Below are 26,889 nucleotides of genomic sequence, written 5' to 3' on the forward strand. Positions count from 1 at the left end.
ATTGTAGACCAAGTGCTAAAGACTCTCTTCTCTTCGCATCCTACTGGTCAGCCGGCCTTATCATACTGCACAAGCCCGCGGGGGGAGGGCAGACGAGGCCGCCCCTCGCATGATGCATTGTGTCCCCTGCTTGTGGAAAATAAACTCGATGAGGGCGTTTTGATTTCGATATTGTTGCCTCGTTCGCTTCGATGGGCTGAAAAACCATTTCGGTCTAGATCGAAGCTGGAGCTGTGGTGTTTAGGTTGTTTTTTTTACTAACACTGAACGTGTCTGATACATAACATATTAACGCCTCTGTGGGTGTCAAGAGCTAGTTGGTTTTTTCAGATGTTAGACTTAAATAGTAATTGAAATGAGCCGGGAGATACTAAATACGAGTTTTTTATCACCAATTTGGTTATTGCTAGGAATTTTATCTTAAAGGAGTGTGTACTATGACCTATAGAATGAATGAGGACATTTTTTGTTCAATAAAGTTTTTATTTCTAATGCTCATCGCAACAATCATCTTCTTCTACAATATACACCCACCATACAAAAAAAGATATGTTCAGATCACACAATAGGTGTGTCTATGTTTATCATTATAATTTCATCTGTTTGTATTATTAAGTAAAATCAACGTCTTTCACATCATTATGTAAACTAATCGCCCCGTTAGCTAATATCGCCTTTATGGTGCTTGACCTTTCATCTCGCCCTCAAGTTTGACAAGCTTTCTGCATGAAAGTAAGCTTTAAAATTGCCTCTACATTGTGCAAGGGGCGTCTAGACAGGCTCGAACGCCCAGCGTTATTGACGCCTCGGTGGGCCTTACCTGCCCTTCGTGTACTGAATGTACAAGGCAGTAGTGTCATTCCCTTTGCCCTCTCTCTATTTCTCTTAGCCCTGTAATGTCAATGAAGCACCTGATGTCATGCCCTGAGTGCCCAAGCAACTGCACTCAGGAGGATTTGATGAGTGCTACTGACAACGCCACTCTTGTGGCGGAGTTTTGGACTGACACCGAAAAGAAGAAGAAGCCCTGTAATCTCTTGATGTTTCACAAAATCAAATCGTCACCCATGAGGTGGACCGACGACCTGATAAAGGAAGGCGCTGGATGCAGGCCGCTACCAACCGTGCGATGTGGAAGTCATTGGGGGAGGCCTATGTTCAGTAGTAGACGTCCTGTGGCTGAAATGATGATGATGATGAAATCAAATCGTTTGTTAATGCAAGTAGGCTCTTTTACACGTCCCAACCCTACCACAGCTTTGGGACAGTAATATGGGCAAGTGCTGCAAAAATACTTGTAGAACTATCAATGTTGTGAAATTTACAAACTATCTAGATAACATTTGCCTGTCTCTTCAATGCCATTTTTGTGGAGTCAAGAACTACCACATCCAGGGCCGTCTTTAACCTACTACCACTGGGCACATAAGGATCAAGGGAGGACTTTCTCATCTGGAGAAAGATCTTTTATGAGAACACGGGGGCCTCCTAGATGGCGAGGCCCTGGGCACATGCCCAGAGTGCCCAGTGGAAAAGAGGGGCCTAACCACACCATCTAATAAGGCTGGGTCAGCCTTGTATAGAGATTTCCATTTGCCTTTGGTAAATTAGAGATGGTCGTCCTCTAGCAGTGTAGACGAAATGTCCTGGGTCTAACTCAGACTATAAAATATTAGTTGTTTCCAACTATGGCCGTCAACAACGGTAGACATGGAATCAGATGTTACTGTTCTGTGAAGATTATGACTAGTATTTTTGTGAATAAACCTATCATGTACAAAGCAAATTTAACGCGCATTTTTGGATATCTGTATTTACAAGCCTGTTCATAATATTTTCGCAGGATCCTAATCCCCGTTCATACTCATAACTCGAGCAATGTATAGGTGCCATAACCCATCTGTTTGAACGGGCCCAATAAAGCGGAGGCTCTGACGTAACCCAAGCAAACACTGGGCCCGTATTTTTGAGCATTACCTCACTTTCGGCGTGACTTGAGAAATTCGCGGTTTGATGAAAAAAGTGAGACGGATGATGTTACTTAAAATTGTTTACATACATTTTACCTGCTTTACTGATATGCTTCAAACACCAAGCTTCTTTCAAGACCTCATCTCAAAATACTCTAGTAGTTGTGTCATCCATTCGCATACCACAACCTACACAGTGGTTCTCAAACTAGTTCTCAACTTACACTATCACTCATTTGAGACGTTTGTAAATGGATGATGACTAAATATTATACTCGTTTGAATGAGTACCGTTCTGTTCAGGTTTTCATAAAATATGTGACAAATAAAGTTTGTTTCTCGAGTGTGGCTGTAAAAAATCTTGGACATAGTCGTCCAACATTGATATGTCCCAGATATGAAATTGACAAGAGGGCGCTAATATCAACACTGACTATTAGTTCCAATTTTTGCCACATTGGACAACACTGATGTGTTTCATATTTTATGACAGTTACAGGGAGGCGCTACTATCAATACTGGGTTATTAATTCCGATTTTTGCCACTTGACGTTGGACTATACTATACTTTTCGATTGTCTATCAAACATACCATACGAGGCGTATGGTGTTTGTTGCTGCTGCTGTTTTATTACGATCAAGGAACAGCAACAATGTGATTGTTTGGCGCGCTGCCAGGCTCTGGAGTGGTGACGCGCTCCCGAGCACATGTCAAAGTCACACTCAAACTTGTTTAGTAGGTAGCATCTAAACATGCTGCTATTGTGAGTGCGTGCGTAAATCTTGAGTTGCTATACGGAAGAGGTTCGGGGGGTTATTTCGAAGAATTTTAGCGAAGTTTCGAATGTTGCTATCCCTTTCACGCAAAGGGAGATGCCAGCTTAACGTAAGTGAAGTTCAAACAGTGCGTGCGTTTTTGACGGTTATAACATATTGATGCCATTGGATGAAGAAATACCGCGTGTTTTTTTCGACCAATCTCCAGTAAAATGCTAATTTTTTACTTACGCACTGTTAGAATTTCATTAACGATAAGCGACGGTTACATATAGACCTGAAACTACGTACATTTCCTAGGAGTTGGTGTTAGGCTACATTTTGTGATGGTAGATATCCGCCATAGCGATTTGCTTGCTGTAGACAGCGCTGACTGCTTCTTCAGTAATGTGACTTGTAACAAATGAAGTCTCAACCCTGATGTCAGACTTCATGGGCATACGTGACTATTCCTATCTCTCGTTCCCACCGCTGCAACTCCTGTGTAGCTAGGATCTACAGCTTGGCCGCCAATCTAACCCAACCAGTGAAGGTCAAGGTCAGGATAGACTTGTGCATCAGTGACTGCCATCATTACAGTTTATGATTCATTTATTTGAACTTGTAAGTTGTAACTGTTTTCAGGCGACCACTCAACCGCGAATATAAATTCACAAAAACATCCAGGAATGCTTTACGAGTAAACGATCTCAAAAATAATTTCAACAAAAATGTATATCATGACGATTCACTTTTTTTAAGGAATAAACAAAAATTTACATTTATAAACACAACGTCACTGTGGAAAGGAACTTTCTTACCCAAAGCAATTTCCCTTGAACATCACGCTTCACGGTCCCTGTTTCCAGGTTGAACGTGAATTTTCATAATGCCCCATAAACTTGTATATTTTTTCCCTTGTTTTTGGCACGTCGGTGTAAACTTCGCTTATTTTATGCGCTTGTTAATCTGCGCTAACGCGTCTTGGGCGTATGTTATACACTGATATTTTATGTTATTATGTCGTTACGTTACTCGTTTGTAGTTAACGATTGACAGTATATTTATAAAAGTTCATAATTTTTCCAATAGGCTGTTTTGGGTTGCCATCATAACTTGTGCGTGAACTCTGCTATAATGGGTCAAACAATCGGAATTGTGTCACTTTTTGACACTTATAAAGTGAAGTAACACCATAATATTTGCTCATACCCTTATGTCCAAAGGGTACTACAAGGTTCGAGACTATATTGATGACAAGGATGCGTGGTCAGTTCAGTCTGCACATATTTGATGTACTTAAATTTGACTATTCTTACCGTTAGATAATTCCTGGCAATAATTATGCTCGTGCTTTGTCCTCGAGATTAGAAATAAGAACTATGTAGTATCACGTACGGTGATGCCAGTTTACGCACTGTTAGTTGAGGATATTTTTTTTTTTTTTTTTGTGGGTATCTCAGTTTACATCCCATTTGACATTGGTATCCGTCGTCAGTCACGATTCAGTGCTCTGCCAGTTCGCACTTCTTCTACTTAAATACGTACCCAGTGTTAAAAATAGTGTTTTTGTGTCCCCTTCCTCCTCGGATCGCGAAAGCGTTCGGACGTGTCCACTGTGCTCGTCGCGAATTTAACTAGTCCAAAGTAACAAGACCTCCGTACGCGACCAGCCAACGTGCTTCGAGAGCTCAATATACACTGGCCGACACATCCATCTGTAATAGCGACCACGTAAACTTAGAACCTGAGAAAAATGCGTCGTGTCCAAAGAAGCCCAACTAGTTGCAAAGGGTCGCAGCATAATCAATCAGATCAAGATGTCTCCAAACCAGAAGAACAGGGACCCTCAACATCTTCTGTGACCCAGCGGCAGAAAAAACGAGGGGATGAGAACATGAGTTCCTTTAAAGATGAGATCAGAAAAATGTTGGCGGATATGAAAGACAGTCAAAATGAGATCCTGAACAAACTTGTAATGGACATAGCAGAAATTAAAACACAAAATCTAAAAATTCAACAAAGTAACCTAGAAATCGAANATTAAGTGGTGACTGAGTTTGTTCCGGCGTTTCTTCTCAGCACTTGCCATATGTTTGTCTCGAAGCGCTGGTAGGGCCCAAAAGATAAGGAGACATGTAAAGTGCCCCATAAGGGCTACCTTTTCTTTTTTTATTATTTTCTATTGACGTTCATAAGTGCCACTTGTGGTCTAAACTGAATAAATATTTTTTGATTTTGATTTTGATTGATTTCATACATGCTTTACAGATTTGTGCATAATAATAGCCTCATCAAGAGGCTAAGTGCGGCTCGGCCCTGAAAAACTAACTCAGTAACAACTCTCATTAAGAATAACCGTTTTTACAACAAGTACCTACAACTTTTTTATAATCTCACGAAGATATTGTTAGAAGCAGCGAAACCAAAATCAATTCTGCTACATTTAACAATCTTTATTATTCGAATTACGTAAAACGATTCCGCCAAAGTCGTTCTCGCTGACAACACTTCGCGAACTCGTAAATCTAATTCGAAATATCTTAAAAACGTTGTGCCGAGAAAAATATGGGCTCGTAAACTGTATGCGTCAGATGCAGGGACGGCTTCATTTTATTGAGCGGGATCAGGTTCCCAAACATTTCTTGAAGAATCTCTCCATCTCTGAGTGCTCCGCATTGCTCATAAGCCTATGGCGACAGACTTAAGCTAGATGTCGCCATAACAACAATGTTAACAGCTTTGTTGTGTTCCGGCAGTTAGAGGTAAGATAGCCAGTTCCTATGAAGTTGAGGATTCGAGTGAAGCTCGTGATCGTCACTTACCATCAGGTGAGATACAGGCTAAGAGCTTCCTCGTTGTGGATAAAAAAATATCTTGAACTAGCTTTCCGCCCGCGGCTTCGCCCGCGTGGAATTTTGTCTGTCACAGAAAAACTTTATCGCGCGCGTCCCTGTTTCAAAAACCGGGATAAAAACTATCCTATGTTCTTTCCCGGGACTCAAACTATCTCTATGCCAAATTTCATCAAAATCGGTTGCGAGGTTTAAGCGGGAAAGCGTAACAGACAGACAGACAGACAGACAGACAGACAGACAGACAGACAGAGTTACTTTCGCATTTATAATATTAGTTGGGATTCGTTGTGTAAGAGTAGGCGCACACCGTTGATTTTTAGTTGGCCGATAGTTGTGCCCGATTTTAAATTGTATGAAGAATCGGCCAAATCGAATCGGCGTAGTGGGCGCACTCCCATACATGCCCATACTGATCAACTGCCCGACTAAACTATCGGCCGATGAAAAATCAACGGTGTGCGCTTACTCTTAAGGATTTAATTCTTTGAATGGTGGTCAAACATACTGTAAGCCGTGCTGAACCTGGACCTGATCAATCTAAAATTGCTTCTATGACATTTGTGAAAGCTTGATTCTGTTCTTTTTATTATCAGTAATATTATTGATTCTTAAGAAATCAAGATTATACCTAGTTGTTTTTGATGCAATACTGAATGTTCCGATGACGAGCGACAAATTATACTTTGTGAGCTGACTTGACTTATATTTAGATGATCGTGCTAATAAATCCCTGTATTTCGTTTATTTTAAAAGTGTTTTGTTTGATCACTAAGTTTGAGAACCGTTGTTAAGAATAGCGTTTAAGAAGAACGGTCACGTCCCATACAAAAAAAACCCAGACCCGACAGAAACGAGACCTACCTCAGTTTTTTTGTCATGTCTTAATCAGTTTAATTATATATTTTTTACTAGCTTTCCGCCCGCGGCTTCGCCCGCGTGGAATTTTGTCTGTCACAGAAAAACTTTATCGCGCACGTCCCTGTTTCAAAAACCGGGATAAAAACTATCCTATGTTCTTTCCCGGGACTCAAACTATCTCTACGCCAAATTTCATCAAAATCGGTTGCGAGGTTTAAGCGGGAAAGCGTAACAGACAGACAGACAGACAGACAGACAGACAGAGTTACTTTCGCATTTATAATATTAGTTGGGATATTCGAAATCTATGTATAACACCAAAATATTACCCTTTGTTTTTGTTCAGGCGTTATACAAAAACTAATACAAAATGCCTATTTATCACCAAAATTGGTAAATGTTTGTACCTAAATGTCTATTACAGCTGCTATGGAATGTATCCAGGTGACCTGGAGATACAGCCGGATTATACAGGGTGGTTATCTATATGGAACGATAAGTGGTCTCACTNGACCGCGGAATGTACTACGGTGCTGAGGAGTCAAAACACGTACTTTATTATATTTAAAACTTATATTTTTAAATAAATATTCTCTAAAAGTGTGATAAGGACGGCATCATCCCAGGTACTGCTGCATGTAAAACATAATCATCTTCGGTCAAGACACTCGTATAATTAGATATCAAACATCACAGGTAAGTTCGTTTGATTCTTAAGTATTCATCTTTGCAGTATTTTTTGTTATCTTGCATACGTAATAAAACCCTTGACACGCACAGTTTCCATAGGGTTCAATTGGAAAACCATACCTTTTCCTCTGTACTAGGCCTGAATAAGAAAAGAGGGTTCATGAATACAGATTAAGTGTATCCACACGAAGCGTCAGTCAGTGTCGATAAGGCCGAACTGTAAATGACTCGTGATTGATTCGATTACGCACATCACTTAATGTTTACGCTAAATTTCACCTGATATTTTCTACAACATTGGCTTTATAAAACTGAGCGTTAATCCTTAGTTAATTATTTAGCGAGCTTTCACTGAGAATAATCCCAAAAGACTAAATTAAACAAAACTTTTGGGAACCTTCAAAAAGTTCAGTGATTATTATGTCGTCCTAAGACAAACATAGCTCTGTTTAGTAGACTGAATAATTAGGCGTGAGCTTTGAACAAAGCCTCCTGTCAACCCTTGATTTGTAAAGCTAAGTTTAATCTAGGATAATACTTCATTATCTTAAACACCTCCGAGGCTTTGATGAAAGTTGCGTTTAGTTATGGCCGTTAGAAGTGTCTTAAACAATACAATTAGTACCTACAAAACACACTTCTAATAAACGGATAAAAATATTAAATGGTAAATTAGATTGTGGTGCTTCTCAGTGGAGACTGAATTACCTGATGATGATGAGAATTGTCTCAAAAGTACAAAAAGTCTCCAAAGTGAAACTGATTTTTTTTAATAATTAATTTTAAAGAGGTTATATCAGCGGTTCCCAAACTTATTTAGTCTGCTGCCCACTTTGAGAATAAAATATTTTTAGCGCCCCCATTTTTGTAGTCAAGAGTCGAGCTCAGTTGGTGTCTAAGAGTCCTCCTAGTAGATGACGCCTCCCAAGCCTCTACACAACGTCCCGTTTTTTTTTCTGGGTCTCTTACCGCCCCCCTTTAAGCCTGCAGCGCCCACAAGGGAAAGACTGGGTTATATCAACAAAAACTCTTTTCAGCACCTTAGAATGTTAACTTGCTGACAAGCTTTTAAAAGAAGAAAAAATGTTTTCCCATTTTTAGACATAAGTAGGTAGGTAATGCCACGAAAAACAGCAATATTTTCTCACTCCCGTGAAAGCTTTCTGGATTTCGGTTTTTCTACTAATGTATTCTTCTAATTTATTTCATGGAGCATAATGTGAATTAATTCTTCCTCTATAAATCATATCTCCGGTAGAGCCTACTTTTTCTGGAATTGGTAGGATACGTTTCACACGATTATATTTTCGTATACGTACCAAGAATACTTATTTGAAAAGATATTTTGGTCACGTCATATCTTTGAAATACATGTGAAAGAAAAATAGGCAAATGATTTTTTAGACAAGTAGACTGTAGGAATAAATCGAAATAAAATTAATTAATAAAATTTTGGTGAATATTATTTTCCAAAAGTTACATTTAAAAATCACAGTGCGTACCGCAAAATTTTGGTCATAAATGACGTTCGAAATCACTTTTTAATGGAAGTTTGTATCTTTACTTCTTTGATAGCACCTTATAATATTTGCTGTCACTCGATAGGCAAGTTAATTTCAAATGCTCATTTAGATTTTAAAGTAAGTGCAACAAAAAGTAACAATTGACAGGCCAACAAATAGTCACGTATGTGATCTTGTAAAGGTTTATTTTGTAAAGGCAATACGGGCCCCCAAATAAACCCATGCCCATGTTGAATTTAACTGAATATGCAGTGCCAGTTGTTACAGCTGCATCCTAATATTTCGCACATGTGTTGGCCCGTGACTGGAATACAATAAATACACTAGAGAGCAATGAATTCGGCCGCTTGCAAAAGCGAAACCTTCATGGTTTGCAAATAGAGCTCACTTAATCACATTAACGTAGGTTTCATCACAAAAAAATTACGTGAGTACCTACATTCATTACATTCTTTTTTGGATTCTATTTTTTACATTGTGTAGGTGTACTTCATAAAAAAACCTTTAATTTACAAACAAAGCCTTCACAGAATCTATGTAATCCCAACCTTTATAAAATTTGTACCAGAATAGGCAAAATCATTGACAATGTAACTAAACACTCATAGCAATGGGTAAATTAATTTTATCAATCAACGCACTTTGAGAGGCTTCAATTGAGATGCCGCAGCGAGCGCACTCTTAATCTATCAATTGTTTAAATTAAACTATGTTTTTTGTCTGTACTGTAGTTCACATACCACAACTAATGCCTTTAAGTCCAAATATACATCCAATTTGTCGGCGAAACAAAGATTTTTCAGCAAACACGATCCGTAAACAGGAGGCGAAAGCGCTATCAGTGATTATCAGCCAGTGCCACTCCGCCCGCGGCGCCGACAGCTCGCCCGGCCGCTCGCGATGTGACGCGGTAACACGAAACGAAACTTTTTGGCAATTGTTTAGATTAAAAAAAAGTTTGTTTGTGCCGGTGAATGGGAAAGTGAATTGATTAAAATAGGTAGGTAATTATTGTGGTGCACATTTTTTGGTAAGTTTTGTAGAACGCATATGAAGTTGGTATGTTTTTTAAAGTACCTAGTTAAAATTATTAGTAAATTCTATCAGAAAGAATAAAAACAGATCGCAAGTAAGTAAAAACATACAATACAATACATAACGTTACTAGGCTGCGATAACTGATTAAGTTTATCTTATACCTACAAATAGTTTTGGTTATTAATTAATTTAGTTTTGTGCGTCATGCAGGAAGAGTGTGAAATAAATACGTTGGCTAATAGACAAAACTGCAGAGAGTACCTACTTTAAAAATGAAACGTTAAATTTTCTGTCCATTTAATTTTTAGTTCAAGTTAACCATTTCCCAACAAATAGGCAAAAAAGGTTTTATAAAAAAACAAGAGAAAAAAAGTTATTTCAAAAATTAATACTAAATATCGAAGTCGGGATTGTCACCTGAGTTTAAAGACTGATTTTTATTGCAAGCCACAAATTTCGATAGTAATTTAGGTAGATACAGCGTATTGATTCTAGAACCTCTTTTATTATTTCTTAGAAAATTCTACGTAAGTCACGCACGGCTAGTACTAGTTTTCCCAACGCAGAAAGAAAACTTTGATAAAACATAAAGCTGAACTTAGAAAACGCGTTTGTCTCAAGTGATTTACTCGCACAATATCTGGAGCGAATCGTTAGCATTACTTTGGCAAGAATGCTAAGAAAACGGCTAATAGTGAAAGTCCTTCAGTAAATTACTACCGTAAATTATAATTATGGCCGAAATCGGCAAAAACTTCGCGCGTTAATCTCAAAACGTCTGAAACAAAAAGTTTTTAATCCATTTCTAATTATATTAATTAGATTAGCTGAGATTAAAAAAGGCGTAACAATATTTTTTTAAATTAATTTTCTATGGTCGACTAAGATGCTGAGAGATAATAATTATGTTAAGTTTGTAATGTGTATGTTCCTGAAAAATACAAATCTTATCATTGAAATGCAATGCTAGAAATTATGATGAACGTGACGAACAATTATTAATTTATCTAATTAATAAAATAAACATAAGTTTACATGAATGACAATGAAAACCTTCATCATCTTAGGTACAAGTTAATAAGAAATGGAATCCTACTCGTAACTAAATTACAGAAATCACGCAGAACTCATATTTGTAAGATAGCTTCCTTGTTTTTATTTCTTCATTCTAGGCAGACAATACTTTATCTAGATATTTATCTATCACACTACTGACGATTCACCAAATTGTCGCCTCACTAGACATCGTAGGTGAAAGCGAGCCCATACTTCGCCACTTGAGTCACACGCATGCCGCGGAATATTTATTACCGAGAGCACTCGTAGTGCTTACGCAAACCGTTCATAAATCGGTAAATAGTGAAGCGATTCTGTCAATTTCTATGTTAGTGACGTTTTACAAGGATAATTCTGTTTTGATCCCACCCAATAAAGGTGTCAAAATGCTCACGCGTTTCAAAAATATTCTTAAATAGACAATTACAGTAAGTTGAGCGTGAAACATATTCTACAGTCTACTCTAATCACTAAGGAAACGAAGAAAAATATAGGTAGGTACTTAAAAGCTAGTTTTTGCATTCTCATTCACTAATTTTAACTAGCTGACATTACTAACGCCCGTATTCACAAACATTACCATGAGGTCTCACAGTAGGTACGCGTGGACGCACAGGGTGACACACAAACCAATCATAGAGCTCTATTCAACGCTGTGCGTTCGATTTGCTGCTACACTTAAGCAAGCATCGTTTGTGATCGGGCGTAGTGTCCACATTTAACACCCCTATAGCCATAATGTAGAGCGGTACATAACGTGAATTAATGTGATAGTCCATTATGGCTTTTGCTCGATTCTACAATATCTGCAATGGGCTCGATTCCCAGATTTTGCAAGAACATAATTTTGCCCTACCTACCTACACTTAGGCTGAGTTGCACCACCAAACTTTAACGGTAACTTTAATGATAACCGGTGGTTTTTGAATGGAGTTTGACAGATTTTTGGCGTTTGTTAAAGTTAAAGTAAAACGGTGCAACTCAGCCTTAATTTCTTTGTGAAGTTGCAGTCGGATGATGATTTTTTAAATCGCAAAATTTATTCCATTTTCTAGAAAGTTCTAAAAATATGATTTCCACTTTTCTCTACGCAAACTATAAAGCAGTTTAAGGGTATTTCTCATCGCCACGGTTCTCATCGTCACCTTCGTGGCGAATTTTATTTCTAACTTATTTGAACTTTTTGTAAACAAAAATTGTAGCGCTTGATGTGAAGATTGTATTCTCAGTAAATCAGTCAAATAGTGAGTCTCGTTTGGAAGCTTTAACGTTTTGAATTTTTTGATGCCACGAAAGTGATTCTGTATTTCACAGCAATATTTTTTTAAAACTTTACTACTGTAAATGACTCTTAAGTGTTTATATAACACATATTTTGTCTTATTTTCATAGATAAATAGCAATAACATAATATAAATAGTAGGGTGGTCCTTATTCCTACGAAAAAATTTTTTTTTCTTATATTTTGCGGGGCACCACGTAATTTGAATATATACCATATGAAAGTCTTTCATTATTATTTTTTTAATTTTAAAAGACATTTAGGGGTCGCTACCAAGGTTTGAATTTAAGTAAAAACACAAAATCTGTATTTGTTAGATTAATTTCTTTTTAAAGCCAAAGCCAAATAAAAATATTACAAAATTATTGTTGTTGCTATGAACTAAGATATTATGTACAATGTACATATTTGAATCAATTATTTTTAAGATATAAGAGTTTACTTGTTAGTATCTCGACGCGTCGGTACCATGGTCGGAACAGAAGAGGGGTTGAGGGGAGAAGGGGACAAGAAGCGATTGTCTATTCTATCTATGCGATGTTCATTTGCACTTAAAATGTGATATAAACACTTAAATAAAACATTTATGAAACCATGATTTAAGATCTTCAAAGCTTTTGTAAATATTTTGACAGCTGGTAGCGACCTCTAAATGTTAACCAAAAAAAAAACAAAAAAAGCTAATTTCATATTTAGAGGTATATAATCGAATGAGAAAGTGCCCCGGGGATAATTCAAAAGTCGAAAAATAAGGACCACCCTAATAAATAGGTACCTACTTAAATACAAGATACAATTTTACCGATTAACTCATCTACTAAGTTACAAGATTCTACGCAATTGGTTTTAAGGGTAACACTGGTGGCATTCTGAAATGCTAAAGAAGCAAAAAACGGATTTATCAGTACCTCAATAAAAAAGAACTCTTACTGATTATCAGTCCCTCAACAAAAATATATTTTTTATTTTGGCCAGAGGGCCTTGTATTTTATTATTATTGCAAGCTTTTATTTACTTTTACATGTCTGGTGTAGGCAAATCTTGCAACTTAAAATTGACCAACTTCCCGGTTGCCCATTGAGCTGAAATTTTTCATGCATGTGTAAGTCGGATGACAATGCAATATTATGATGACATGGAGCTGGAAGGTAGCCATAGGAGCTCTGCAATAAAACGACATAACCCCATAGAGTTTGGGCTCATTTGATTTGTATTGATGAGAACTTCCATCCTATATGGTAACCGGGGTCTGATGATGAAGCCGGAAGGTGGCCATAGGAAATCCGCACTGAAACGACACAACCTCATCGAGTTTGGGCTCATTTGGTTCGTATTGACGAGAACTTCAATCCTATAATGATAACTAGGGTCTAATGATGGAGCTGGAAGGTAGCCATAATAACTACGTAATAAAACGACACAACTTCGTCAAGTTTGGTAATTCGTATTGACGAGCACTTCAATCACATNTGTATTATTACTCAAAATTTTAGGTACCTAAAATCGTGTGACCAACGTATTTCGCTTTCTCAATTCAAAATAATTATAAGAAGATATTTTTTTGACTGTTGTGTGGAAAGTATATTTAATTACGATGATTTTAGTATATGATACACACAAATTGAATGAAAATTGTGAATGCAGTAACCAAATGTTTCATTGCAATCGAAGGTGTGACACGATGAGAACGCGAAAAATGACCCAGATTTTTATCGTTTCATGTGATTTTTTCGTATTATTTTTGCTTCTATTACGATAAAATTTATTTTGTATGTAGCTAAATAGATATTTTATCATCTGATTTCAAAGTTATTGTTCTAACTTATACCGTTTATGAACTATTACTGTGTGACCATCAAATTTGAGTGTAAATGAGAAGTACCCTTAAACTGTCAGTTAGTCTGTAGACACGACCTTTCATTAATCATTCGGTTCACATGTCAAACTACAAGACCGATTCAAACTAATAAACTTTGCGTAGGATACTAGTTATCTTATCATTCCCAAATGAACGAAATAGACCCACTTGCTGTATAGTCAAAGAGATGTAGTTCGCGGAATCGTACCCAAAGCCCATCTAATAGCCTGCCATACCAAATACCAATAGAGTGTTTATTAAGTAGAACTTTGGTATCGATGTTATAGTCAAACCTCGAAGTTCCGGCACTCCTAGGTTTGACTAGTCAATCCTCAGGTCTGACTAGAAGTCTTAGTCAAAGCCCAAACATTTCGGCCTTTGACTAAATAATGTTAGTCAAACCTAGGAGTAACTAATTTGGTCAGGCAAAGGTCGAAACTCAATTTAATGAAATCGGGGTTTGACTAGTCAAACCTCAATTAAGACTTTAAAGTAAACTATACTTAATTCTGATCTCGAACTTATTGCAGTAGGCGTCACGACGGTCGGTTTTCACGCGCACGCGCAGCTATCTCTTTAGGTGAAGGTACGAGTAACTAAACTTATACAATACTGAGGTTGTTTGTCAGTGTTTCTAGATCGATCTTGATTAATTACTAATTTTTAGGGTTCCTTGTTGTGTGTTACCTTAAAGGATAAAGAGTTTAGACCCTATTATTATGACTTCGCTAAATGTTGTCTGTCACCAGGCTCTTATCTCATGAATCATTCACTTTAAAAATAAATAATTCAATAAAATACCTAAATGTTTAAGGGGGGCTCGAATACCTACAGCAAACGTGACTTGTTGCAGTTTTCTACTTGATATTAAAACGTAAACAGGTGAACCCTTGAAATATTCACATAATATTTAGTTGCATATCTATTTAAAAAATAAATCATAAAATTAAAATAAAATAATTATTTAAGGGGGGCTCCCATACAACATCAGAGTCGCACGGAACCCTTCGTGAGCGAATCCGACTCGCACTTGGCCGGTTTTCTCTTTGCCGTCTACTTTTGACCGAGTCTATCAGTCGTTTCTAGGATTGACTAGGCAAAGCCCGAAACAGATTATTTTAGTTTCGACATTTGACTGAACCGTTTAGGCACTTCTAGGTTTGACTTAGTCAAAGGCCGAAATAAGAATTTACTTCGGGGTTTGCCTAAAGGCCTTGGTCAAACCTAGGATAGACCAGTCATTCCGCGAAGAGACTGCATATCGACCTTTGACTATGACATCGACATTGTCGCTCCCCTGGGACTGCACTAGCTGCAGATAGTTTCGGAATGCGGCTTGTGTAACAAACTTTAATGCAATCAAGTTGATATTGTACTGTTTTTTATCATATTAGGGAATAAGCCATTTTTAATGATGAAGGTACAATCAACATGAAGAAGACAGAAGCGGTCAGGTGCGCAGGATATTGTAAGGTGCGCAAACGTTCGCAAAGGTGCAAAATGTCACACAAGTAATGCAGTGGTGCTTATAATAAAACACTAAGGCCGAGTTGCACCACCTAACTTTAACCGTAACTATAACTATAAATTATGTATTTTTTGTATGAGTAGGTATGACAGATTTTTGACATTTTCAAAGTTAAAGTAAAATGGTGGGGTATGGTAAGTATTTTAAAGACGACTTTGGATAAGCCTTAATAGACAAAAAGCTTAACTTATCATGTAATTTTTTAATTGATAGGCTATTCTGCAGAATATTTTCTTGGGTCCCTGTATAAAAAAGGTTTAAAGAATGGAGTCTTCGCTATCTGATATCAGCTCACTCCTATCTCACGAACACATCACTCGCATATTGAGCAAAGCAAATCATCAAGAGTGGTATTCAAATATGCAAAACACAAGGTTAACTCACGCACGGTGACAGTTGTAGAGCCATGTGTGGGAAGGTGTACCTACCTACTACACTCTTCCTATAGCATACGTATAGTACTTATACATTACACATAGTATGTACATTGTACGTACACAAATTTATGTTATCGGCTGCTTGTCATTTCACAAACTGCAACGTATAAGTTAGTTATAAGATTCGATATTACAAAATCTGCGTCCTCTATTCTCAAACGCATGCTGTAGGGATAGTCAAATTGAAGATGCTCATTTGTTTTCTTATCCATTTGTCATAATTAATCGACGCTTGTTTTTATCATGAATTTTTTTTAAACAATCGCCATGAATTCAAATTCAAAAATATTTATTTATCGTTATAAGTCTAACAAAGAACGTAAGTCTCATCCTTTTAAGTTCATAAAACTTGTGTTATAATGAGACTGCCTCTTCTGTTAATATCTTAAATAGTTACTTGTAGGATTACATTTTTTTTCACCAAGAAAAGTAAATTTATACACTCGTAAGTAGGTATAAAATATCTGATTTGCTATCCATGAAGCGATCTCCGTCTACTTGCGACAAATGAAAGAAAGAAAGAAAGAAAAATTATTTATTTGACAACTAAAAAGCACAAAAAACAACGAGGCAGAGGAAAAAAAAATGTTGCCAAAGAGGTCACCCACTCAGTATTATCTTGACAGTTGACATTTTACTGCCAAGTGCCAAGACACTGGTTTTCAGTGGTACAAATGACTCCGTTTTCCAAGACTTATGAGAGCCAGCATTCCCGTAGCATTGTCCGAAAGGTCACCGTCACCGACTCCATTACGGCCGCCATATTTCGCCAGCGGAGAAAAATGGGATATGGCAGTCGCCCTTCCGGTTACCGGTGGGTAAGTTAACTCACTTATGCTGTTACTTACATTGAGTGAATTGTAAGTCCATTGCATATACCTATTTAATGAGGTCGCAAAAGCATGCAAGCTAAAATACTTTTTATGCATCATAACTTTTTTAATACTACTTAAAAATAAGTCTTTATGTTACTTGTTTTCTACTTTGGTAATTTATTTTTACACTTTATAAATCACTCATATATTCCACACACATCTCTACTAAAATGTAAGTGATTTATGTGAAAAAGAAATTATATAGAATACAGTCGCCAGTAATAATATTCACTTGCAATACGCACTGAAAGGGCCACCGTACGTGAGAGGGTTAAATTATTACATTTCCGATACATGAGCGCGCCGCGTTTTACCCGTACTCGTTACACTAATATATGCGACAGGCTACAGTTTCACTGTATGCTATGCCTTTGCCTTGTTTATAGTATTGGCCTATTTAAAAAGTAATTCTACCTATTTTTTTCTGTCGTTTTGTTAACAGCCAGTACTGCGGACCATACTGCCTCATAACCTATTGCTTGTTTTTTTTTTGCCAAAGATTCATTTATAGCTTCAAACTTTGAAATTGGAACAAAATATGTATTTAGAAACATTTTAGTGCCATAAAGAAGAAAAAATATTTTAGTGTTCGTTCATGACAGGAGGAATCCTTGGAGATTAACAAATCTGTGAGGTGGAGTTTCCTCTAACTTAAAACAGTTTAATACATCCATTTTGAGGGAATTTTAACTATGAATAACTAATTACCATTTCACCAATCTGTGCATCAAACTAAATTTTACCTAATCACATTGTGTAACGCTATGTAGATTGAGAACAGTAGTTCTGAAACTACGATCCGATTTTCCGCAAAACTGAATTGATTATGTTGAATGGCGTATAATTCATTCAAGTTATTAGAATTACCTTTAAAGGTAATATTTTGAATCAAAGCAAAAGCCGCATTTTTTTAAAGTTATTAAAAAGGCTCATTTAAAAAGTTATTCTCTTAACGTTTTCGCCGCCATTGCCTCTAATTCCTATATTTCCATCTGCATTGACTCTAATTTAACTACAGCATAATGCAATTAGTCTTAACGAAAATAACACCAAAACAGAGATAAATGTATCTATTGCTTCTGGAAGTTTTCAACTTGCTAAAATAAAACAGCATGAAATTTTGTTTGTTTCGGTCACTGCGAAAACTTCGAGCGAAACTTTGGGAGCGTCGCGTAAGATCTCCGAAGCAATAAGTATTTGCTGTATTTGGTACGAGAAAAAGTTTCGTATTGATTGAGATTTGAGACACTGTGCACACTTAAGTACATGTTATAACCTAATTATTAGCAAAACAAGTTAAGTTATCTGTACTGATATTTTGAATTGAAAGTTGTGAGTAGGGATGGGTTATTATCTCCTTCACGTAAAAACTCCCGGACGGATTGTGCTGAAAACATACTCGTAAAAGTTTTAATTTTATTAATTAAGCTAGTTTTAATCAGACGAAGTTGTGGGCAAACGCTGGTAAAAGTACCTACATAAGCAATTCGTAAGCTTTTATAAAATCAAAAGACACTAGGTCTAAGGGAATCGGTCGAATGAAGATAGTATGCCGTGCTTCAGTGGCCATCAAAGAAAAGTGCATACGTGGTTAACCACTTTTGAATTAATTCAACCGTAAAGTACAGTCAGTAGCGCATTCATCCACAACTTTTTCTTCTGCTTATACATATTTCAAAATTCTCTCTGGTTTGTGGTAGACTGTAATATTTTAGAGCATGTGATATTTTTTACCACCAAGAGGCGTAACGTTAAATTGACTGATGATTATGTATTATTGAAATGGTTACAATTTTGATCACCATAGTAAAATAATAATTGTAATCTCAATTCGAGCTAGGGGTCTCACGTCCCGCATGCGTAATGTGTCACGCATAACAATATACTTGTTGTGAAAAAGAACCAAAATTCAAACCATTTAAAATTAAACTGGTTTTGTCATCGCGCTATACGCATTACGCATCGTGTGTTACGCGTAACGTGCATAATGAAAGCGACGTACACGTCGTCGCCTAACGAACGTGCAGTCAAGAACGCTCACGCAAACTAAGTTACGGACGGAACGTGCCCCCACTTACGTGGTATAACCTCTACCACCTCTACTATTACCTGGTTATTCTGAAATAGCCTTTTTAACAGTAATCGACGAAGGAAAAATATTCTTCTTACATCATAATTTGTCAATTAAACACAATACAAGTTACAGTTACAGAAGAAAATAGAGTTAACTATTAAAGCTTACTGAAGGAAAATTAAAACAGAAAAATCTACATATTATACAGATAAAAATAATCTAACTAAAGAAAGTTTCGACAATAACAATTGTGAATAGGTAAAATAGGTAACTATAATTACTCATCTGATAGAAAGTAAGATAATAATGATATTTTCGCTGTTGCTGACTTTGACTTTAAACGTCAGCACGTCTCTCTGAGAGAATCAGCATAAAATGCTCAGACACTATTTCAAAAGTTTGAAATCCTACTACAGGCTAAACTTATGATACACTTTCCTATTTATGTACTAGGTAGGTATGTATGTTAGTTTTGGATGTGAACCCATTACAATCAACTTAAAGTAACATCAAAATGTATTAAAAGTATTTCTGCTGACGATCACAGCTCTTCGATGACAATTCTGTCAATTGCAAAAAGTCCATTTAGATAAGAAAACTGTTTATTTATCGAGTACCAACTTAAACCTAATGGAAACCTTTCCATAACGCCAAATGTATGTTACAGCCAAGTCCTTTTAAACTTGTTACTCTCGATTAGATAGTATTTACTGAAAACTTCAACATTTCCCAGACTTTTCACGGGTTTTATTGGAAAGTTGTACAAGTTAAGATTGTTGGAGCGTCATAAATATTTCATAGGTGTACCTATTTGTTACAATTCTATTAAGTAACGACCACTTTACTTTTTATAATATAATAATAAGATTTAGAACATAACATAATCGATTTACAATATGTAACGTCTACTCTACATGCACACTATTAGGTATTATTTTTAATTCACTAAAATGACACTTAGGAAAACTTCAAAGCTTAATTTGATTAACGGACTATTTCTCATTCGAACCGTGAACATACGATATTTATGAAGGGATTGGGTGCACTTCCGATCGGTGGAACCATTTAATCCACGCGGATTTCGGCCGACCCATAAAAATAGTAGGCGAGTGGATAACGTGTTAAAATGAAAAGCATTTTCTCGAGCATTTCTATGAAATGTTCTTACTATACAGATACAACCTTAGTTTCCAAAGCGTGTTTGGTTCGCGAAAGGGTGTTACTAGAAACTTATCATACTTAGAGTAGCTCGTTGTTTTGCTATAAGTAAATGCTTTAATTTATACTCAAGTTTGCTTTAATTTTTACTTTCGCTTATCAAGCTAATAAATGGATTTTTATTTGATTTGATTCAACTTTAGAGAGTACTGAAATTAATTATACCATTTGATTCATTCATTCAAGCACAAAAATGTTTTTAAAAAATGGTGTGTTTTGTTTCAATTCGATCATCGGAAAATGAAACTTGCGGCCATAAAATAGTAGTTCAGATAAATTTTGCCTATGAAGAGGTACCTACTTAAATTCCATTATGAAAATCCATTTCACATTATTTATGATTTAAACATTTTGTAAACCGAGAGGAATTTATTTCATTAAAACCACTTCTGTATCTGTAAATAATGTGACAACGAAACAAATTTCATTGTGCAAATAAAATATTACTCATTCACAAAACGTGAAAAGGGTTACAAAGCTCAGCCTAAACGGCAATGTGGCATTTAACATTTTTGCGGCTCGTAATTTAACGCTTTGAAATAAACGTCACCAGACGTCGTTGTTGCAAAAACAAAGGGAAAATTTAAAGTAAATGCAGTAAGGGGCTGCGTAATCGTAGACACTTTCATGTTTTGTGTCTCATGTCAGTCATCAGATGATATTTTTATTTTAACAACCACTCCCCGCGCAGGTTTAAACACTTTTTGTATCCAGTTGCTTCCACTTGACACATACCTACTCGTCATATAAAAATTATGTGTTCGGTGTAGGCAACCGCTAACTAACAGTCTTCAGTAGACAACACAAGCAACGTTAACAAACCTTTCGTACTAAGCACATAAGTACTACGCTGCGCATAGCTTGGTGTATCGTGTCAACAACAGTGTGAGATCGCCACAACAACGATTTGCTTTCGTCAACGAGTGATGTGTCGTGTCGACAACAAAGTGTCTACGTTTGCGCATCCTCTAAAAGCGCACACAATTATACACTAACATCGTTGTCGCCATTTTGTGGGTCATATCCCCCTGGGAACGGTTTCAATGCGGTATAGTCAGCATCATCAAACAGCGAGTAGCATCATTTGATAGCTATTTGTGCCAGTATTTAATCTTTGTCAACCTACTTACGTGATTTTGCGGTTAACAATAGACGCTAAATATATACTACGCTGTCTAGCCTAGAACATTTATATGAATGAGCAAATAATATTGGAAAAATACTCATAAAGATATGCTAAAAATAACTTCATCTAAAAATACATTGGGCTACATAAATACCGGGTCATATTAGATATACGAGTACGCCGCGAAATCTAATAGAAAACCTAAACGTGTTCGACCTTGGAAAAAATCAAAGTCTATAATTTCTATGACTCCTAATTTCTCAAGCGATTTACAAGACATGTAACCATTGCAACCAAAACCTTGGTCTGCACCTAAGTACATAATTAAAAATAATTCTTTGCAATAAGCGTAGGCACATTTGAGGGAATCTTACAAAAGCCTTTAAATATGAACTTTCAAGAATGCTTTTTACTCCTGAAGTACTGCTTAGTGATCAATCACAGAAACTCTTCTTATAACGGCTTAACAGTATAATATTTTTAAGCAGTTTAGCTGCTTAATATTTAATTACAGCTAAGTAATAACCTAAAAACTAACGAAGACGTCTAGACTGATTTACTACTATAATTAAATACAAATAATTATTTATTACATTAATCAGACTACTCGTATTTTCAGCGTCTCATGTTAATTTTACGCAAATGTAAAATGGAATTGAAGTTAGCTCTTTCTAAGCCAATAAACTAGTTTTCCTTTGAGAAACACTATACATATGTATTTTCCAACTAGACTTTGACAGTAAAGATAATAATTTGGTTAAAATAAACGCCTAGATAACGAAAACAAAGTATTTTCATCAAATTGTTTTATAGTTGTAGAGTAATCGATCTATGGTGGTTTTTCGGTATCATGCAAAAAAGTTCCATTTAAAAAAATTGTACATTTGACTTCTTAGCTTTAAAAAGTTAACCATGATCTTAGTCTATAAAAACCCAACTCCGCTTTAAACTGACAAAACAAAACAATTCATTTAAAATTAATTAAATTTCTAAACGAACTGAACAATAAAGCTGCAATACTTACTTATGATCCAGCGAACAAAGGGGAATATTAGATTTTTATTTTCCAGTCTTCGATATCGCGATCCAGGCTGTAATTTGCAGACCGCGGTCGTCCGTCACAATAGCCGTGACGTCACAAACGAATGAACCCTGCACATGTGTGCGTGAGTACATACCTTTAGGTAATGGTAGCATAGGGAGTATGTACCTACTCTCTCCATGCCTCCAATATTGACCCAAATATTTGAACGGCTTTGATGTCAAAAATTTACTGGATAGAATTTACGCTGCTCCGATCGCACTATCGTGGTCAATATCACTTTCAATAACCCTTTGGCTTTTTAGTAACGGTTAACCATATTGGTGAAAACCATTCAATATTGGTTTTAAATAATATACTACCAAACATTCGATGACATGAACCTTCTGCGGGTAATTCCCACACTGAACTCAAACTTGGAATAAATTTATAAATTCCAGAACTCCTGAAACTGTCTTCGTAATTAGGTTGCACAGAAATTGCTAGGGCAAAGAAATGCCAGTTAATTGTAGTTAAACTTGCTCTTCTATCATTGAGGTCTCTAAGACTCATTTTAAGTATAAGTTAAGCGTCATTTTAAGTTATTATTTGTCTCCTGTCGCTTTCTATTATCGGGCACAAAATAATCTTTTAAAGTTAAACATAGAATGCAATCCTCGTCAACATTTCATCCTCCTGCCTTCTGGATCTTCTTGCATTTAAACAGCTTCAAAATAAATAACTTCCAGTCGCAGTTATTCTAAAAATAGCATTTGCAATTCTTTCAGAGAAAATATTAGATTCTATTCTATTTCATTCTGCATGCAGAAATGACATCTATTTTCATAAGCTTTTTTGCGAGGGTTCAAATAAGTGGTGCAACCAAATCTTACTTTTTTTTTTTTCATTATACCTACTTCCTCATAATTAACTAAATTGAACACTAGCATAGTCATCTATCAGTTAAAACTACTAGTATAGGTACTTAGTAGTCCCATGGTACTTAGACGAATTTGACAATGTAAAACCTGCAAAGTTATTTTACTTGAACTTTATATTCGACGATTGATTAAACTTATCAATGAAATATTTTTCGATGGGATAAGTAAATTCGTATCTTGCATGTCAATGCATTGCAATGGGCATCAAAGATCGCCATGAAAGTTCTGTAGCCTTGAAATAAAACAATGCATCCAATATGAACCCATTTAGATTGGGTTAACAAGTACGAGTCTGGACTGTTTCCAGATTCTGCCAATGGAACAGGACGATGGCTTCAGGATTTCTGTGATAAAATGACATAACCAAATAGAGCCGTCGTTCCTAACAATTTTTATAAAGTTTCTGCAATTTTTAACCAAAAGATTTAAAAAATATTCGTGCACGACATGTAAACTCAACCCGGATCGTGGGGAAATATTCTCAAACGTATTATGTAATGTTTTACGCTTCATAAGTTTGTTTTATGGTTTCATACCATATATCTGTGTCAAATATGGAAGAAAATCCGATATTTGAATAAATATCGCTAAAATCAATGAATTTGTTTAACAAAGAATTACGTTTTTATTTAACCGGATTAAATTATTCGGGAAGAACAAATTTTGGTGTGTAACCAATGTGTCGTATGACGTCCAATTTTCGAAAGCTGCATTCCATTTTCTGCACAATGCACAAATTAATCCTTGAAAATGGGAAGTGACGTTACTCGTAAATTAAATACCCATAAATCCGCTAGTAGAGCAAAAGCTGTAAAAGAATTATCTTTTCGTATGCATGTAACCTTATAACAAAATAAACGGGCTACTTAGGATGCGCGCCGTGATAAAATCTTACCGACTATTTTAGACGACAAAATGTACCTACCTATGGGATTGTGGTGCAAAATCGAGAAAATGCCTCGACAAAGTTTATCGTGGCACGCATCCTATGTCTACTGGATATAATTTTAATGGTACTTACCTGGTACTTTAAAAAACCTAAAGATAATTTTATTAGCGCTCCATGGTGAAGGTTTAGGTTTAGGTTTGCTAGAATGCATAACTGAACTACATCCGTTATTAATGCATTTCTTAAATGTTTTGTTTGTGGTATTTCATAGAAAACTCTCCTCTAGAATATGTTTTGTTTTTCTTTACAATACTTACTTAACAATATACACCTTCTTCGCGGTGTGTTCACTCCAAAAACATTTGCTCTATTATTATCTACTTATTTGAAGCACCTACAATCACGGGCCAATAGGTATTGGAATAAAATACTTGATCAAACTTTTCAATGACGTAATTTCCGAAAGTTCGCGATCGGGAGGTATGTCGAAGTATTTCGCCCTTCCATTAAAAGCTTATTTATTACTGAGTGCTTTGGTATGTATATTGGTATAGTTTAAATCTTATCGTGGAATCAGCAGATAAGCATTTAAATTAAGTTAAATAATTCTGACACTGTATAAAGTTAAAGTTAAATTGTTAATCGAAAAGACAAAACTGTATTATAAAAAAAACTTTTTAAAACCTGCCTTGATTCTTCATCTTCTTCATTCATCTCAAATTACTTCGCTGCCAAGTTTTGTTCGAGTGAGAAAGTCCCCTTGGTGTTACTTTTCACCTTTCTGTAGCAATTTTCTTCTCGCCATCTGTAGCGGTAACTGCTCAGTGTTCGTATATACTTACCTAACATAAAGTCAGTTTGTTTTTATTCTTATTATAATAGCAACTTGATCACTTTCTATACAGGCTACTTATACTTTCGACTGCTCCTCATGGCAGCATGTCGGTATAAATGATCGGTGTTTACAACTTTGAAAAATACTGGTAGTTCCAGAAGTCGCATCACTGTCGTTCATTTATGTTCGTAGCGTACCATTCATAAATTCAATAGATGAGCTAGACAAAATATAGTTTTTTGACTACTTATTTTCCCAGTGCTGAAACAAACCTGACTTACAGAACTAACCAGGACAACAGATCAAACAAATTCATCTTCAAACAATTTCCATCTTCAATAAGCTGATAGTTATAGATCCTCGTCAAAAGCACATCATAAGTATGTTACCTTTATTTATTACCTTTTTGAAGTACCATAGCAGATTCCTGACATTAATGACAGTTTGCTTTTAAAACGAAGTTCAAAAATGATTTTACGTAGAGGGAATACAAAATTAGTTTCCCCAATCCTGTCTTAGCAGCTCTAAGTCATTTATACGCATAATAAAAGCGGAAGGCGAGAGATGAATTGCTTCCTGCCCTTGAACTTTTTCCTGACCTATTATGACGTTGTTGACATAACTTTTGTAATCTACGCAAATTAAAAATTCTGTAATCATATTAAAAATTCTGCTAGCGACGGTTTCTGTAACTTGGAAAATCTAAAATTCTGTCGGTTCGACAAAAACAACGTTGTGCTTAGTTCACGAATCTGGGGCAGAGCAGTTTTCAAATCGATGAAATGGAAAAAACTGTTTATGACCAAACGGCAGTTGTGAAATGTTGAACTTTAAATGTGCATTAAAATACCACTGCAGAAGAACATTCCAAGAGTCCGTTAAAAAGGGGTAAATATTTTAATGATGTACCTAACCACGGTATTTTTGTCAACTGACATTTTGTCGCTTTGGTAATTTTTACACTTCATTTAAGATTTTGCAAAATTTCCATTTTACGGTAGATCCAAATTCGGTAACTCGCTTGGACAGCTATAACAGGCTATAACATTAAAGTCGGTAGCTTGGTACTTAACGCGGTACTCTGTAAGAAAACTGTAAAGGCCACGGCGTCGTCAAACTAAATGTATGTTAGTTCAAGTTAGAACATGGATGGCACTTCGCTCAAAGTTTAAGAAATAGTACCCTCGGTTAAGCTTCCAGTTAAAATACCTACTTACTATGTTACTCTAAATTGACATGATTTGGTTTGCCGCTTTCTAGGGTTTTATATCTAAAAATTTATAAAAATATCTGCAATCCAATGAATCTGCAATACAAGAAGAACTTCTTAATGGCAAGAAGTTCAGAAGAACTTAAGAATAACGGCAACAGCAGGTAATCGATGCCTGCAACTTTATTTATTTGCATTTGAATTCATTCGACTCAAATGCAATGCAATTGCTTCCACGATTAGTGCATCCTCATACTCGTACAAACTAGAGATAAGGACCAACGTGCTAAACATGGAGCCCCTACATAATAGCCGAGTGATTTGTAAAGTGGACGGAGCCAGCCTTAATGGTGATTACGGTGGACGCTTCGAGTGGCCGAGATGCCAACCGTTTAGTTCCACGTCGGACTGTCCAGTTTTAACTCGGACTTTCCTGACTTTTAAAAAGCGCGGTTATCTTGTGAGAAAAATGCCACCTTTATCTCTTATGCCCGTTTTCAACAATCCCTAATTTTTAAGTGGCCCCCATGAAAACAAATTGCCTAATAAGTGTTACCATAGGGGTCACTTAAAATTAGGGATTGATGGTGAAAACGAGCATTATTTATTTAACAACATTGTTCTGAGGAGGGTTAATGTTTATAAAGTTATATTAGGACTTATAAAAGGGTTTTTAATTAATTTACTCTGTGTGAATAATTTTTTTATTATATTTTTATGGCCACTTATTTTCATTTGCCAAGATGATCCTAATACATATTTTGAGTTACTATGAATGAAAAACGTAGTAACAACACTATCCCCAAAAAGATGAATCGAGGAAACTGATGATGATTAGATATTCCA

At 36.1% G+C, this 26,889-nt stretch overlaps 1 protein-coding gene across 1 annotated transcript in view; it reads left to right on the forward strand.

Moving 5' to 3' along the window:
* The first annotated feature begins 9,529 nt into the window (after nucleotides 1-9,529).
* Nucleotides 9,530-26,889, forward strand: part of LOC114354347 (uncharacterized) — a 50,272-nt gene continuing 32,912 nt past the window's right edge. The window contains exon 1 of the mRNA XM_028306682.1: nucleotides 9,530-9,655. The gene's annotated coding sequence lies outside the window, so the exon portion shown is untranslated. The remainder of the gene's footprint in view (nucleotides 9,656-26,889) is intronic.

Source organism: Ostrinia furnacalis, unplaced genomic scaffold (genome assembly GCF_004193835.3).
Source record: "Ostrinia furnacalis isolate ACB-3 unplaced genomic scaffold, ASM419383v2 OfSCF2046, whole genome shotgun sequence".
Lineage (NCBI taxonomy): Eukaryota > Metazoa > Arthropoda > Insecta > Lepidoptera > Crambidae > Ostrinia > Ostrinia furnacalis.